General features: G+C 40.0%; 1 long non-coding RNA gene across 1 annotated transcript in view; it reads left to right on the top strand.

Annotated features, from left to right (window-relative positions):
• Positions 1-15,221, top strand: part of LOC110260996 (uncharacterized) — a 625,553-nt gene that overhangs the window by 555,554 nt on the left and 54,778 nt on the right. Inside the window, exon 9 of the long non-coding RNA XR_014810176.1 lies at positions 14,521-14,631. This is a non-coding gene — a long non-coding RNA (uncharacterized LOC110260996). The remainder of the gene's footprint in view (positions 1-14,520; positions 14,632-15,221) is intronic.

A 15,221-nucleotide genomic window follows, 5' to 3' on the forward strand; every position in this document is an offset into this window, starting at 1 on the left:
AGCTTGTGGCAACATCCGATCCTTAACCCACTGAGCAAGGCCAGGGATCCAACTTGCATACTCTCAGACACTATGCAGGGTTCTCAGCCCACTGAACCACAGCAGGAGCTCCAAATTTAGACTATTTTAATTCTGATTATCCCCTTCCTTATTTGCTAATTTCCTCCTATGTTTTAGTTATAACTCATTTTTATCAATCCAATAAATTGGATGATTGTTGTTTTATAAAGTAAATTTTCCTCTAGTTTTATCTTTGTATTTACAATTTGCTCATGTTTTCTCCTTGGATATCAACTTTTCATTTAGAATTTTTTTCTTATGCCTGAAGAATACCACTTACAATTTCTTTTCATGCTAGTATTTTGGTGAAAATCTCTGTTTCTGTTTGTCTAAAAATATCTTTACTCTGTTCAGAGAAGATAATTTTATTGGGCATAGAATTCTACTTTAACAATTACTTTTTTCTCTTGGAACATTATATCATCCCATTCATTGTCTTCCGGATTGTATTATGGCTGTTGAACAGTTAGCCATCAGTCTAAGTGACATTTCACTGCAGATGAATTTTTTCCTTAGCTAGTTTTAATGTCTTCTTTTCGTCAATGTTCTGAAATTTTATTTTGTTATACACGTGTGAATTTCTACTGATTTATCTTGCTTGAGATTCCTTGGGCTCTTGGAATTGAAAGTTAGTTAGTGTTTTCTGTCAGTTCTAGAAAATTTTCATCCATTAGCTTGTGAATCTCCCTTGTATTTGTTTGTTTTTTTTTGTTTCTGTAAACTGATTAGACGTAAGGAAGACATTTTTACTCTATATTCCATATCACTTACCTTCTCTTTAATATTTTTTCTCCTTTGACCTCTTTGTTCTGTGTGGCATTATGAATACTTTCTTCAGCTCTGTCATTTCATTAGTTTTTTCTTTAGCTGTATTTAGTCTATCCATTGAGTTTTAATTCTGGTTATGTTGTATTTTATTTTTAAAAATCCCATTTGATTCATTTTTAAATCTACTTTATCATTTTTATGATTCCACATTCCATATTCATATTAAAATATACTTATTTTTATTTATGTCTAAAATTCCAGTATTCTCCTATTAATATTTTTGTTAACTCTCATCTATTATCTCTTGTTTCTTTATTGATTATTATTATTGTTGTTGTCATTACAGTAAACTCAGATTTAATGGGTATTTTGAAACCTTGGATTAACGTATGTTCCTTTACAAAGGAATTGCTTCATCCAGGTGCCTTAAACTATTTTAAACTAAATATTTGGCTTGGCTTTTCTCAGATATTCTGAAAGTGTAATTTGGATTACAAATCTTAATGTAGACTGATTGGTGGTTATGAAAAGTTTTGTTTCCCCTCTTCCCATTGTCAGGGTCAGGAAAGGTAATTTTATTTTAGCCCCCCTCTCTGTATTATTTCTAGTTCACAGTCTCTCTAAAAATACAACTTTTTAGGATTCCAGATGTACACAGGGATTTCCTATTAAACTCTCTTTTACCATCTTGGCTGGGGTGTAAGTTTTGTCTTCTATCTCCCCTTTCCCATGCGATAGTCAAAATGGAACCTCAGAGTCACCAAAATTCATCAGAAGCTCTCTGGAGTAAAAATTGACCTCATTGCTCTATAGATTACCACTTTACCTGTATTTTTGATAGCAGAGGATTCCTTAATTTCCAGCTCACTGTTGCAGTTCTAAAGGAAATCCTGTAATTTATCCAGGAAGATCTGTTTAGGGTTTCTACTCCACCACATTTTTGGAAAGAATTCCTTCAAAGATAAATTATATTTATTTACCCACTGAAGATTTATTGCTAAACACCTGGCATATAAAGAAAAATAAAACCCAGTCCCTGCTTTAAAAGAGATGACAAATGTGATGGCTGAATTCTGTAGGATTTCTTCCTGGAATTTATAACATTTATTCAATTTATGTGAGAAAATATATATAACCAGTATTCTTTCAAAATAATCAAATAGCCTCATAGATGAATGCATAAATGTTAGGCGAATGAATGCACAAATTAAATATTAACTGATTAATGAGACAAGTTAGAGTTAGCTGTGTTATACTTGAGTCTGTTTTTTTTCCTTGAGTCTAATACAATACAAGAAATAAGGAGATTTACCCAAGAGACTGAAAAGTAGCCACACTTACAAGCCCTACAGCCCTTGTGCTTTGTTTTGTTTTTCCCAGATAGGTTTTGTTAGTTGTCTGTGGCTCAGTCCTAATGAGACCTGAGAGGCATCAGTACATAACATACGTTGAACTGTTCCAGTTGGCCCTAATACATCACATTCAGTAACAACTCTTTCAGTCTCCTCCTAATCACTTCCTGATTCTACTTCACACTTTTCTGCCATGTGGGGATAAAGTCTAGTGACAGGCTGACACAGTGCAGCAGCATAGGGGTTGAGGGGAAGATAAACATTAGCATCTGTCACCCATGCTTAGAAATACAGGTAACAGTTAATTTCCATCCAATTTCTCATCATGAGGGAACATTTGAATTTAGTCCTGATGATTCTGATAGACAGGAGTCTTCGGGAGACCTGATGAATAATTAATCTAATACAATGGTAACCAGCAATATTAATATTTTATAGCACCTTAAAGCCATGTAAAACCATCCTGTAGCTGGTGGGTCACTTGGGTTGGGCACAACTTGAAACACTTCTTCCCTGAAACGAGAGATTCTTCCTTTATCTCAAATATAATTATCCATTTAAATGTCATGGGTCAATTTATGAACACTTTATTCATTGGGGTGTAACCTTTATTAGGCTTTATTGCTACCAGAAATTATATCCTACACAAATACAATAGAGATTTAAATGTTCTGGAGAATGAGCTGACGGCTCCTGCCTTTATGGTGTCGTTCAGTAATGGACCTTGACCAGCAGAAGATTTGATAAGTATAAAATATTACTGCTTGATGCTAATTTGGTTCCTTTTTAATGACTGATAATCCTTGTCGATTTAGTGTGATCGTCACAATCCAGTACTGTTTCCCATCCGGATGTGATTGTAACAGGAGCCATTAAGTATGTTCGCATAATAAAATTAGTCAGGGAAGCTATGTACATTGTTTCCAGGCCTTTGGATTTCCATTATAGTGGTGAGGCTTGTTGAAGTGAAAAGTCTGCTGTCAGCTCCACCAAGTCCCTGGCTCCTCGGATACTTTGCAAAGGACTGATGGGGACCGGGTTAAGAAGTCTGCTCTTAGAGCCCTAGAAAATGAATCATATATATAAATAGGAGCTGTAGATTTTGGACTCAGACAGTTTGGTCTCTGATTTGCCTAACAAAGCTTTACACAGCTTCTAAGCTTAAATACATAATCAGTCTTTCACAGCTAAAATTTGCAAGGGGGGGAAGCCTCTCTTCTGTTTGGAGATTGATGGTTTCTTTGGAAGGTTGCTGTATTAAAGAAGCTAGAATTGCTTGACATCTTTGAAAATAATTTAAATGTATGATCTGATCCCACTGCCCCCTTGTAGGGATTTACAGGGCTTGAGAGGAAGGTGGAGATAAGGACCTCATCATTATGTAAAGGCAGTGAAATAAATAAGTGCATCTGCCTTGTTGCCCTTCCTGTTCCCCCAGCTTATGTGGGATCAAGTTCAGATTCCTTTCTCTGAAAGCTACATGCAAGTCCCCTGGGAAGAGCCTGCTAGAGGAAAAGTAGAGACCTTGCACCAAAGAGGGACCAGTTTTGCTTCTGAACAAAGTAGCCCTCATTTTAACTGGCCAGAAATTTATATTCTAAGTGTTTAGAGGAGTTCTGCTGGGGTGCAGTGGATGAAGAATCCTTACTGCAGTGGCTCAGATCGCTGTGGAAGTGTGGGTTTGATCCTCAGCCAGCAAAGTGGGTTAAAGGATCCGGTGTTGCTGCAGCTACAGCTCAGATTCAGTCCCTGGTGCAGGAACTTCCATATGCCACAGACTCAGCCTTAAAAAAAAAATTAAATATTTAGAAAGTCTGGGTTGAGAATAAGAAGGTAATCAAATGTGAAGGCAACTACAGGCCCTTCCTAGCAGAGGATTTGATGACGATATTGTGATGTGCCTTTAGCTAAAGATTTTGTTGTTGTTTACCAAGCCCTCTGGAGTCATTAAACTTGGGTTGTTAGAAACGAGAGGGCTTGTTCAGCATTAGGCTATAGAACAAGCAACCATTTGTTTTTCAGCACTAAGTGTTAGAGTAAACCAACAGTTCATGGTTGAGAAAGAAACATGAATTAATTGGAAACAAACAAACAGGAAACCTAATGTCAGTAGACTGTCTACTATCATCTCTCTTTTGCAGGGTGGCTTTTTGACCAGAGAATGTTAAGCAAATCAGAAAACGAGGTTTGTTCCATGGACGATTGTAGCACACTGGACTGGGCACTCTTTGTCCATCAGGAAGCTCCCTTCCTCCCTTCTGAATTTCAGCCTGTTTCTCTCACCTTGTCATTGTCTCCTTAGGCAGAGCCAAGAGCTTCTCCCCCAGCCAGCTGCCTCTGGGAGGTGACAACACTGCATGGTCTTTTTTAAAAATTAATTAATTAATTAATTAATTAATTTATTTATTTATTTGAAATTTTAATTTTTTTTACAGAATAAAATACATACATTTAAACACAATTACACTCACACAGATTATTATATCATGGATCTTAAGAAAGAGATCAAGTGACTCCCTCTGGAGAAGTGGAATGGAAAATATGCTGAGACAAATAGGAAATTTATTCTATACTTTATCCCATTTTGTATGGCTTTCTTCCTTACTATTTAGTATTATCTATTACATTTCAATTTTTCCTTAACAATTAGCATTATATTAAAATTGTTATATTATACAACTGAAATTTATAAAGAAGAAAGCCTTACATACCATTAAATATTTTATTTAGCATAATAAAAAGAATAACTTAACAGGTAAGAATAACAAAAATAATACACCCTCTGAAAATAAGTAAAATATAAAATGCATAAATTGGTTAAAAAACAGTGTAACTATGTAAATATATCCTCATAATTTGTTACATCTTATTGATTCTTCAATATAGGCATCAAACCATTCTAGGTGATGTGATAAACAAGACATTATAGACCTTACATCATAACATGGAGAGGATTGGTTATTAATAATACAATTGTAGAACTATTATTTAATTGTACAGTTGCATTATTTAATTATAATTATCATAAATTCTTTGATGGAGAGAAAATCAGAATCAGATCTAAGAAGACTTCAGCATTCCAAGAATGATATCAAATGACCCCCTTTATGGTGGATTATGCACTTATTTACTATGAGATATATTTCTTCTCCAGAGATTCCTTGCTTGTGCATCAATTGTAGATTTTTGGTTTGCAATTATTCTGAAGTTTTGATATGAGTCTATATGTATATGAGATTGTTTTAAATTGTTGTTCTCTTAATTGCAAGTTCATCTCCAGTGTCCTGCATTTGTACCCACCTCTTCTCATGATTTCTGATTATGGTGGTATAATTGTGCATGGACGATTTCATATCTTTACTGTATATATACCTTTACTGGTGAGCCTTGTCATTTGTGGAATTTTTGTTTCCTGTTGCTGTCTTTTCTTTTCTGCCTAGAGAAGTTCCTTTAGTATTTGTTGTAAGGCTGGTTCAGTGTTGCTGAATTCTCTCAACTTTTGCTTATCTGTGAAGGCTTTGATTTCTCCTTCAAATCTGAATGAGAGCCTTGCTGGGTAAAGTAATCTTGGTTGGAGGTTTTTTCCTTTCATCACGTTAAGTATAGCATGCCACTCCCTTCTGGCCTGCAGAGTTTCTGCTGAAAAATCTGCCAATAACCTTATCGGGGTTCCCTTGTATATTAGTTGTTTCTTTTCCCTAGCTGCTTTCAAGATTTTCTCTTTGTCTTTAATTTTGGTCAGTTTGGTTAGTATGCATCTTGGGTGTTCCTCCTTGGGTTTATTTTATATGGTACTCGTTGTGCTTCCTGGATTTGAGTGAGTGGTTCCTTCCCCATGTTAGGGAAGTTTTCAGCTATTATCTCTTGGAATATTTTTTCTGTCCCCTTCTCTCTCTCTTCTCCTTCTGGCACCCCTATAATATGGATGTTGGTGTGTTTCACGTTGTCCCAGAGTTCTCTGAGACTCTCTTCATTTGTTTTCAATCTTTCTTCTCTTTTCTGTTCTGCATCCATAATTTCCACTAATCTTTCCTCCACCTCACTTATTCGTTCTTCTGCCTCCTGTATTCTGCTGTTAGCTGCTTCTAGTGAATTTTTTATTTCAGTTATTGTGTTTTGCATCACTTCTTGTTTAAATTTTATATCTTGTATCTCTTTGGTCAGTGTCTCCTGTAAGTTATGCATCTTTGCCTCCAGTTTATTTCCAATGTCTTGCATCATCTTCAGCATCCACAGTCTAAAGTCTTTTTCCTGGAGGCTAAGAGTCTCCTCATCGCTTAGCTGATTTTCTGGGGGTTTTCCTTTCTCCCTCATCTGAGTTATAGTCCTCTGTCTTTTCATTTTTGTAGGTTTTTGGTGTGGTGACCTTTTTATAGATAATAGAGTTGTAGCCTCTCTTACTTCTGGTGTCTGCTCCCCTTGTGGCTGAAGTCAGTATGGGGGCTTGCTGTAGGCTTCCTGATGGGAGGGGCTGATGCCTGCCCCCTGGTAGGTGGAGCTGATTCTTATCCCTCTGGTGGGTGGGGCTTAGTCTCTGGATGGGATTAGAGGCGGCTATGTTTCTGAGGGGTCTTTAGGTAGCCTGTTTACTGAGGGGCAGGGCTGTGATCCCACCTGGGTTGTTGTTTGCCCTGAGGCTTCTCAGCAGCTGACTGATGGGTAGGGCCAGATTTTCCCAAAATGGCCACCTCCAGAGAAAGGCACTGCTGCTGAATATTCCTTAGAGCTTTGCCTTCAATGTCCTTCCCTCACAACAAGGCACATTCACCCCTGTTTTCCCAGGATGTCCTCCAAGAACTGCAGTCAGGTTTGACCCAGATTCTTATGGAGACCTCGCTCTGCCTTGGGACCCAGTGCATGTGAAAGTCTGTGTGCTCCTTTTAAGAATGGGGTCTCCATTTCCCCCAGTCCTGTGGAGCTCCTGCACACAAGCCCCACTGGCCTTCAATGCCAGATGCTCCAGGGGCTCTTTCTCCCAGTGCCAGATTCCCGCACATGAGGGTTTGATGTGGGGCTCAGAACTCTCACTCCTGTAGGTGAGTCTCTGTGAACCAGTTAGTTTCCAGTCTGCAGAGCTTCCCACCTGGGAGGTATGGGGTTGTTTATATCATGAAATTGCCCCTCCTACCTCTTGATGTGGCCTCCTCTTTTTCTTCTGGAGTAGGGTATCTTTTTTAAGGTTTCTGGTCCATTTGGGTGAAGAGTGCTCAGTCTTTAGTTGTGAATTTTGTTGTTTTTAGGAGAGAAGTTGAGCTCTAGTCCTTCTATTCCTCCATCTTAATCCTGTCTGTAACACTGCGTGGTCTTTTGAAGTGTACTGTGTAGGTTAGCCACGAGCAGCCTGCCCCTTCTCTATCCCACTCAGCCCCATGGGATTGATGGCCACTTCTGTGAGCCTTAAAAAGGACACGTTTTCCCAGAGCCACAGCAGCCTGCAGTGTAACTTTGTTTCTAAACAACAGATCTCTCCACCAGGCTTCTTGTGAGGATGATAACAGATGCTGGATTTTCCCATAAACATAGCTTACCATGTTCCTTCCCTGGGAAATAATAAGCCTACAGCTATTCTCTATTTGCTTGTCAATTTCTCTCTAGATTACAAGTTCCTTTAAGGGAATATGTTGTTGTCTTTTTGTCTCTAGCTCTTCGTACAATGGCCTGACCATAGTTAGCATGCAATAAATATTTGGTGACTAATAAGTTGCTTTCTCTGAAACCCAGCCATCCAGAAAATCCTAGATCAAGTCCTCCACTGAGACTTCTCACACAATTCCTCACTGGAGCAGTCCCTCAGAATGCACAGCATTTACTGTCTATATGACTTTGGGGGAAGTTGGTCAGGAAAATTCTACTGTTGGTGTTTTCCATTGCAACTTGAAGTTGGGTGACAGTAGGTGCCTCACCTCTAACCAGATGGAAAAATCTTGAGAATGTCGTTATTTCTTAGTGGTGCCCCACAGTCTAATGGTTTCTTAGCTCAGCGCTTCTTACGTTCTAAGTGTTTAATAAATGTTAGCTATTAGCTAACAATGCCCAGCTCAACACCTCTAATGTAGTAAATGTATACTAATTGATGCCTGAATTGTTAATGGAAAATCTGATGAAAACACCACTCAGTATAGCCAACTGGTGCCCATTACACACACACGCATGCACACATACTCTTTTAGGGGATCTTTCTCACCTTCTGCCCTTAATGCTTTATTAGTTACTCCACCCTTCTGATCAAAGCTCTCTGGATTAGAACTTGTTGGTCATGTAACCTTTGGTTAGCCCATTATTGGGCAAGTCTGTCATCAAAATGATGAAGCAGATAATCAGAGTCCTCTGTCATTGATTCAGATTGAGATAATTAAGAATCCTAAGTGGGTGTCAGTGGATAGTAAAGCTGAAAAGATGTGTAAGAAGTCACAGCATGTGGAGTAGACGGAAGTAGCCATCATGGGCCCTGTGCAAGCCAGAGAGATAAGGGGGAAAAACCCCCAAACAAGCAGAAAAAGCCAGTCCATGCAGTGAGAAGAATGGAGCAAGGCTTCAGAAAGAAGCAGAGATTCCATGACAGACTAAAGCAAATCCCTAAGAATTTTCCACATCTGGTCCTAGTACCAAATCAGTCCATGCATTTCTTTACCAAAACTCCCTTTGACCACCTCACACTTACTAGGGTGGCTGCTATTCAAAAACCAAAAATAGAGTTGGAGAGGATGTGGAAAAATTGGGATCCTTGTGCATTGTTGGTGGGAATGTAAAATGATGCAGCCACTGTGGAAAACAGTATGTCAGTTCCTCAAAAAATTAAATACAGAATTGCCATATGATCCACCAATTCCATTTCTGGGTTTATATGCAAAAGAAGTGAAAGCTACTCACACACCCATTTTCATAGCAGCATTATTCACACTAGCCACCAAAGGAAGCAATCCAAGTGCCCATTCACAGATGAATGGATAAACAAGATTCAGTATAGGAGTTCCTGTTGTGGCGCATTGGAAATGAATCTGACGAGGAACCATGAGGTTGCGGATTCGATCCCTGGCCTCACTCAGCGGGTCAAGGATCCGGCGTTGCCGTGAGCTGTGGTGTAGGTTGCAGACACAACTCAGATCTGGCATTGTAGCGCCTGTGGCACGGGCTGGCAGCTGTAGCTTCAATTGGACCCCTAGTCTGGGAACCTCCATATGCCTTGGGTGCGGCCCTAAAAAGACAAAAAAAAGACCAAAAAAGAAAAAAACAAGATTCAGTATATACATTCAATGGAATATTACTCAGCCTTCAAAAGGAAGGAATATCTGACACATGCTACATCCTTGAAGACATTTCCCTAGGTGAACTAGGCCAGTCATAAAAGGAGAAGTACTGCATGATTCCAATTGTATGAGCTACCTAGAGTAATAAAGTTCACAGAGACACAAAGTAGAACAGTGGTTGCTGGGGGTTGGCACTTTCAGGTGCGGAAGAGAAAAACTTCTAGAGATAGATGGTGGTGTTGTTTGCACAACAATGTGAATGTTCTTAATGCCACTCGACTGTACACTTAAAAATCATTAAGATGGTATATTTTATGTGTATTTTACCACAGTAAAAACTCCCTTTGATTTTAGACAACTTGCATTGGAGCTAACTTTTTTTTAAAAGTATGATTTTATAAATGTGTAACATCCATTTTCCTAAAGAGTCACTTAAGCGAGTGATGCCAGTGGAAATGGGAGGTGGAGGGAGGGGTCTGCAGTGAGTAACTAAGGAGAGGAATCTGGGAACAGAAATGGTGGCCTGAGCAGACCTTGGTGGAGACCAGAGATGGCCCCATGGCAGCCAGTGGCTTTCCTGGTGGGAGATCAAGGCTCTTCCCTCCTGTGCTGTTACCTTCCCTCTGTTCCCTCTTCTTCCATCTCCCCTTTGTGTGTTTGCTTTTCCTTTTTCCACTAACATTGATTTCATCTCAGAGCCTCTGCTCATTCACGCCTTCAGTTTACTCATACCTCTGGCTCTTCCTGGTCCAGAATGGCCCTGGCCTTCCTCTCTCCCAGACTGTGGAAATAGAGCATTCTAAACCCCAAATTCTTCAATTCCACTCTAGTTACAATTAGAATAAAATCCATTTGCCATAGCTTTCAATGATCTTTAATAAAGGGCTTTAAGTGAACAACTGGTTGACACAAGAGATTTTGAGGATACAAACTCCTGGGATAGCCATTAGCTTTTGTTTAAAAAGATAAGGAAGAAGACTGGGCAGTATTTACACTTTAACTTTCATAGAATTTAAGGTAAATTCATACTAACTTTCCGTACTTTGTCATCTTGTAAGTTCAATTCTATATTTTTTTAACTAGAAACCAAAGGATCTTCCCTTATAATATTCAGAGGTTTGCCTTAGTAGTTCTGAGAAACCCTGACTTGTAACCTTGAGACTATAAATATTTGTTAGTGAAAACCACATTTACTAGAATATTTGTTGTACAGAAATTGGATTTGTTCACTTAAAGTTACAAACTATGTTTGCTCACCAAACCTGTGTAATTAACCACTGAACTAGACCCCATTCCTTTAACTCAAATTAATTCAACAAATACAAATGGCTGTGCAGACTTTCCTAGAGTAAGGAACATTTTTAAAGATATTTGCCTTTGCAAAAGTTATTTTGCAAGGAAAATTAAAAAGTGACTCTGATAGGTAGCCTCTTAAAACGATTTCCAATGAGCCACGCTTCCTGGTATTCAAACCCTATGTAAGTAGATCCCACCTCAGCCGAGCCTTGAGATGACCACTGTCTCAGTCAACACCTTGGTTGCAGCCTCATGAGAGACCCCAAAGCAGAGGATCCAGCCAAGTTATGCCCAGAAACTAGGAGATAAATGAATGTTTTTGATTGCTTAAAGCTACTAAGTTTGGGAGTGACTTATTAGTCTACAGTAGATAACTAACTCAGATGGACTCCAACAAATGGATTTGAAAACATGGTGCAAATCTCATTCTTCCAGATAAACTTTTAGCTACTGATAACATCTTATTTACTTCACACTTCCCAGCTCATTACTCTAAGAGAGAATCCCCTTGATCCAACACAGATAAAGAGGGACCTGGTGACCAGCCACCTAACAGACATGAGCATAGTCGGGGCATCTTTGGGTCAGGTGCCCATCCATGATTCAGCCAGCTGTCACCAGGATGGTAGGATAGTTAAAGTGTAGAGCTTTGTGATTCAACCAAAGGCAGATGTTCTGCAAGGCTGTGGGCAAGAGAGAGTTTCCCTGACAAGAGTTGATGGGCCCATCCAAAATCATAATTTACATGCCTAACAAAGAGCCAGCATCACGGAACTGTACATGTATACAGCCAGTGGTGATATTCAAAATTTATAACTGTATTGGTAAGGGCACCATCCTTTGCACATTGTCCTTGGCCAGTCAGAATGGATGCCAGCTGTGTGCCAGCCTGGTGTGTGTAAATGGATATCAACCCTGACAGCAACCCCAGTACCATCACACACATTTATTTTCTTCAAGTATTTTGACACCAAAAGTGTTAAAAGAGCAGAATGAACAACGTTTATAACCCTAAAAGAATAGATAAATATTTAAAAAGCTGAGTTTCTCAGCCAGGGCCTCTTTTTCTTTCTCCTTGCAAATAAATTTTCAAACTGTAGAATATCTCACCAAGACTTGAAGAATCAGGACCAGGCTCTCAAAAGCTTTCTGGTGTGTCAGACCGACAGGTCAGAGGTGACCTCTTTATCATGGTCAAGATCTTTCTGTGGTTCATGCTTTTGGTACTCATGGTGCCTTTGGTACCTTCAGAACTGGAACCCACACTGATGGACTCAATATATAAAAAACCCCATTATCTAGCAAATATCAGTGCTTTCTCTACTTTGTAGACAGGGGTCATATTATAGGTTAGATTGTTCAGCAAATATTCACTTCCTCCCCTCCTCCCAGTTTCCTGCCCCTGTAACTTGCTTTGGCCTCATAGTAAGAAGAGTGTACTGCCCTGTTTCCTGATTTGGGCTTGGTGGGGTGATTTGCTTTAACCAATGGGAAGCTGGCTGAAGATACAAGGCCTGAGACAAAGTTGTGCTTCACCAAGGCCATGCCTTGGGTAACTTCTTATTTAAGGATGATGAGGCATGTGGAGCAGGCATTGGTCCAGCCTATAGCTTGGTGATGGTTAATTTTATGTGTCAACTTGACTGGGCTAAGGGGATGCCCAGATAACTGGTAAAAACTTATTTCTGGGTGCGTCTGTGAGGATACTTCTGGAAGAAATTAGCATTTGAATTGGTAAATAAGTAAAGAAATCTGTCTTCCCCATTATGGGTCAGCATCCTCTGGGCTATTCAGGACCTGAATAGAACAGAAAGGTGGCAGAAAGGTGAAATGACTCTTTTCTTGAGCTGAAATGTCCCATCTTCTCTTGCCCTCTGTCATCAGAGCGGTTGGTTCTCAGGCCTTTAGACTCAGATTGAACTATGTCACAGGCTTTCCTGATTCTCCCATTCGCATGTGGCACATCGTGGCACTTTTCAGCCTCCATAATCACACCAGCCAGTTCCTATAATAGTTCTTCTCTTACACGTCTGTATATTGGTTGTACTTCCCTGGAGAACCCTGACCAATATAAACTTGGAACCAGGTCCGCTGAAGCCCAAGTGACCCACAGACATGTGAGAAATAAATGTTTTCTAAAAATTGGTTGCTTTTTTTTTCTTTTCTCTATTAGTTCTTTAATCAGTGCTTCTCCAGACAAGCTTTTTGTTCAGCCACCACCAAGTTTATTTCTCGAGGCTGTCACAAGGTTATTACTATCTTTTTTTGGCCAAGATGATGTATTTAGCTGTGGCCTCACAGTGTACTGGAGAAACTCCTGACAGATAAATAAGAGGCAATCACAAAGAAACCCCACACCAGGCCCACATCGCACGCCGAGCTCCAAGGAGCGGCTCCACAGATGTGCCCACAGAAGTTTAAGAGGCAGCTTAACAGATGTACAAAGCTGCAGATCAGAGGGGATATAAAACAGTTAAACTTGCTTAAAGGCATAATGTGTCACCATCTAACAGTTACATGCATCCTGAGCTCTACCAGCCGAGGGAGATGCACGGCCGTGCTCCTGGCTGTCAGCATGCCAGGAAGATTATAAAAACGCCATGCTGTGATATGTTGCTCTCCTGCCTCAGAAGCTACTATTAAGCTGAGTATTTACTGCACCTATTCAGACAGGAGCGACAGTGCCGAGTGCTACCTGTCTTCCAGTTGGATAAATTAGTTGTGGGTGTCGCAAGATTATAGCTGCCTATTGTTCTATCAGCTGAAGGTGGAACAAGATGAAAGCCCTGGTCTGCCCTTGTAATGTTTCGTGTGAGATGCAGGAGGTAGCCTCTTTTCTTCCCAAGTTAATGGCAAAAATAAGATCTGGACTGACTCTATTAGAGTTTGGGGCATAATTAAAAAGACAAGACATGGCAAAAAGGGGGGAAAACACGTTTATTTATGGCGGGAGGGCAGGTATGAAAGGAAAAGGAGGGCAAAACGAGGAACCTGGGAAAATCCAACGTGCAAGCTGCGAAAGGTGAGCTCGCTGGCACTGCTGTATAAGCTGGTGCCGCAATCAGAGCAGAAGCGCTTGGCGGTCAGAGCAGGAAGGATCTGCAATTTGTTCAGCTCCTCTCAAAATGTTTTTTATGGAAATTGTTTGGACCTCACATTTCCATGCTATATGGAGCTATGAACTCTAAATTAGTGTTAACAGAAATTGACAGGCTCTGCATTGCAAATATCAGCCAGCCAGCCAGCCAGCCCTACAGGCTTAATTTTGGAGGGAGAGTGTGATGGGTGCAAAAATCCTGTTTCAAAATTTTACCACATATAGTATAAATAAAAGATTATCTCACCCACTAGTAAACTTACAGATCAAAAGGAAAACAGGAAACCGACTTTGCTGGCATTTATAATTATTTATCTTGCCTGACTGATTTTTGTTGTATTTTAACAAATCCAAAATGTGTAATTCTTTTGTTGCAGCACAGAAGGGGAAGTAGCCCTACTTTGTGCATCTGAGATGTAGGTTCAAGAAACCACGTGAATTGAAATAACACACAAGTGAAATAGCAAAGGATTTCCATATAGCAGATAAGACCATTTTTATTTATTCTTCAGCTTATATTTGTGCAGTACCTACTGTGTGCAAGCAATACACAGGTGGGGTTTTGTTTGTTTGTTTTAGGGCCACACTCACGGCATGTGGAGGTCCCTAGACTAGGTGTCCAATCAGAGCTGTAGCCACTGGCCTACACCACAGCCACAGCAATGCTCAATCTGAGTCATGTCTGCGACCTACACCACAGCTCACCGCAGTGCTGGACCTTAACCCACTGAGCGAGGCCAGGAATCGAACCTGCGTCTTCATGGATACTAGTCTGGTTCGTTAACCACTGAGCCACAACAGGAACTCCCAGGTGGGTTTTTTAAAAGTGTCCTTTATAGTGCCACTAGCAGGGTTTATATTCTTTGTATGTGCTGAGTTTTATGCTTATTTTTTCCTTTCCAAAACCAAATCCTATTCTGGTGGTTGTGGTTTCACACCGGATTTTTTTATGTCGTGATCTTATCAACACAAAACCCAGAAGTGATCTTCAGCCTCAGCTGTAATGCTTGGTCCCATTGCCCAAACACTGTTCTCCCAATTTGCTGCCATTAGAGATGCCTCCATGTCTTATTCATCATTTTGAATATTGCATGCTGCCACATGATTAGGGTAACAAGATGATCTGATTTACCCAGGATATTCTTAATTTATTTATATTGTTCAGCATAATTATTATCAACCCTCGGTAGTGTCCCAGTTTGGACAGTAAATTATACTTTACATGCACTGTGCTTTTATTCCTGTTAAAGCTAGGAAGTATGAGAGTTCTCTTACGGTGCGGCAGGTTAAGGGTCCAGCATTGTCACTGCAGGTTCGATCCCTGGCCAGGCAATTCCACATGCTGCCGGCACAGTCTTAAAAAAAAAATCTAGAATGTATTGAATGAGTATGTGAGGGAAT

This window comes from Sus scrofa, chromosome 1 (genome assembly GCF_054392235.1).
Source record: "Sus scrofa isolate SSC_HxYL_T2T_F1_AM1 chromosome 1, Sscrofa_HxYL_maternal_Yorkshire_Landrace_v2.0, whole genome shotgun sequence".
Taxonomy (NCBI): Eukaryota; Metazoa; Chordata; class Mammalia; order Artiodactyla; family Suidae; genus Sus; species Sus scrofa.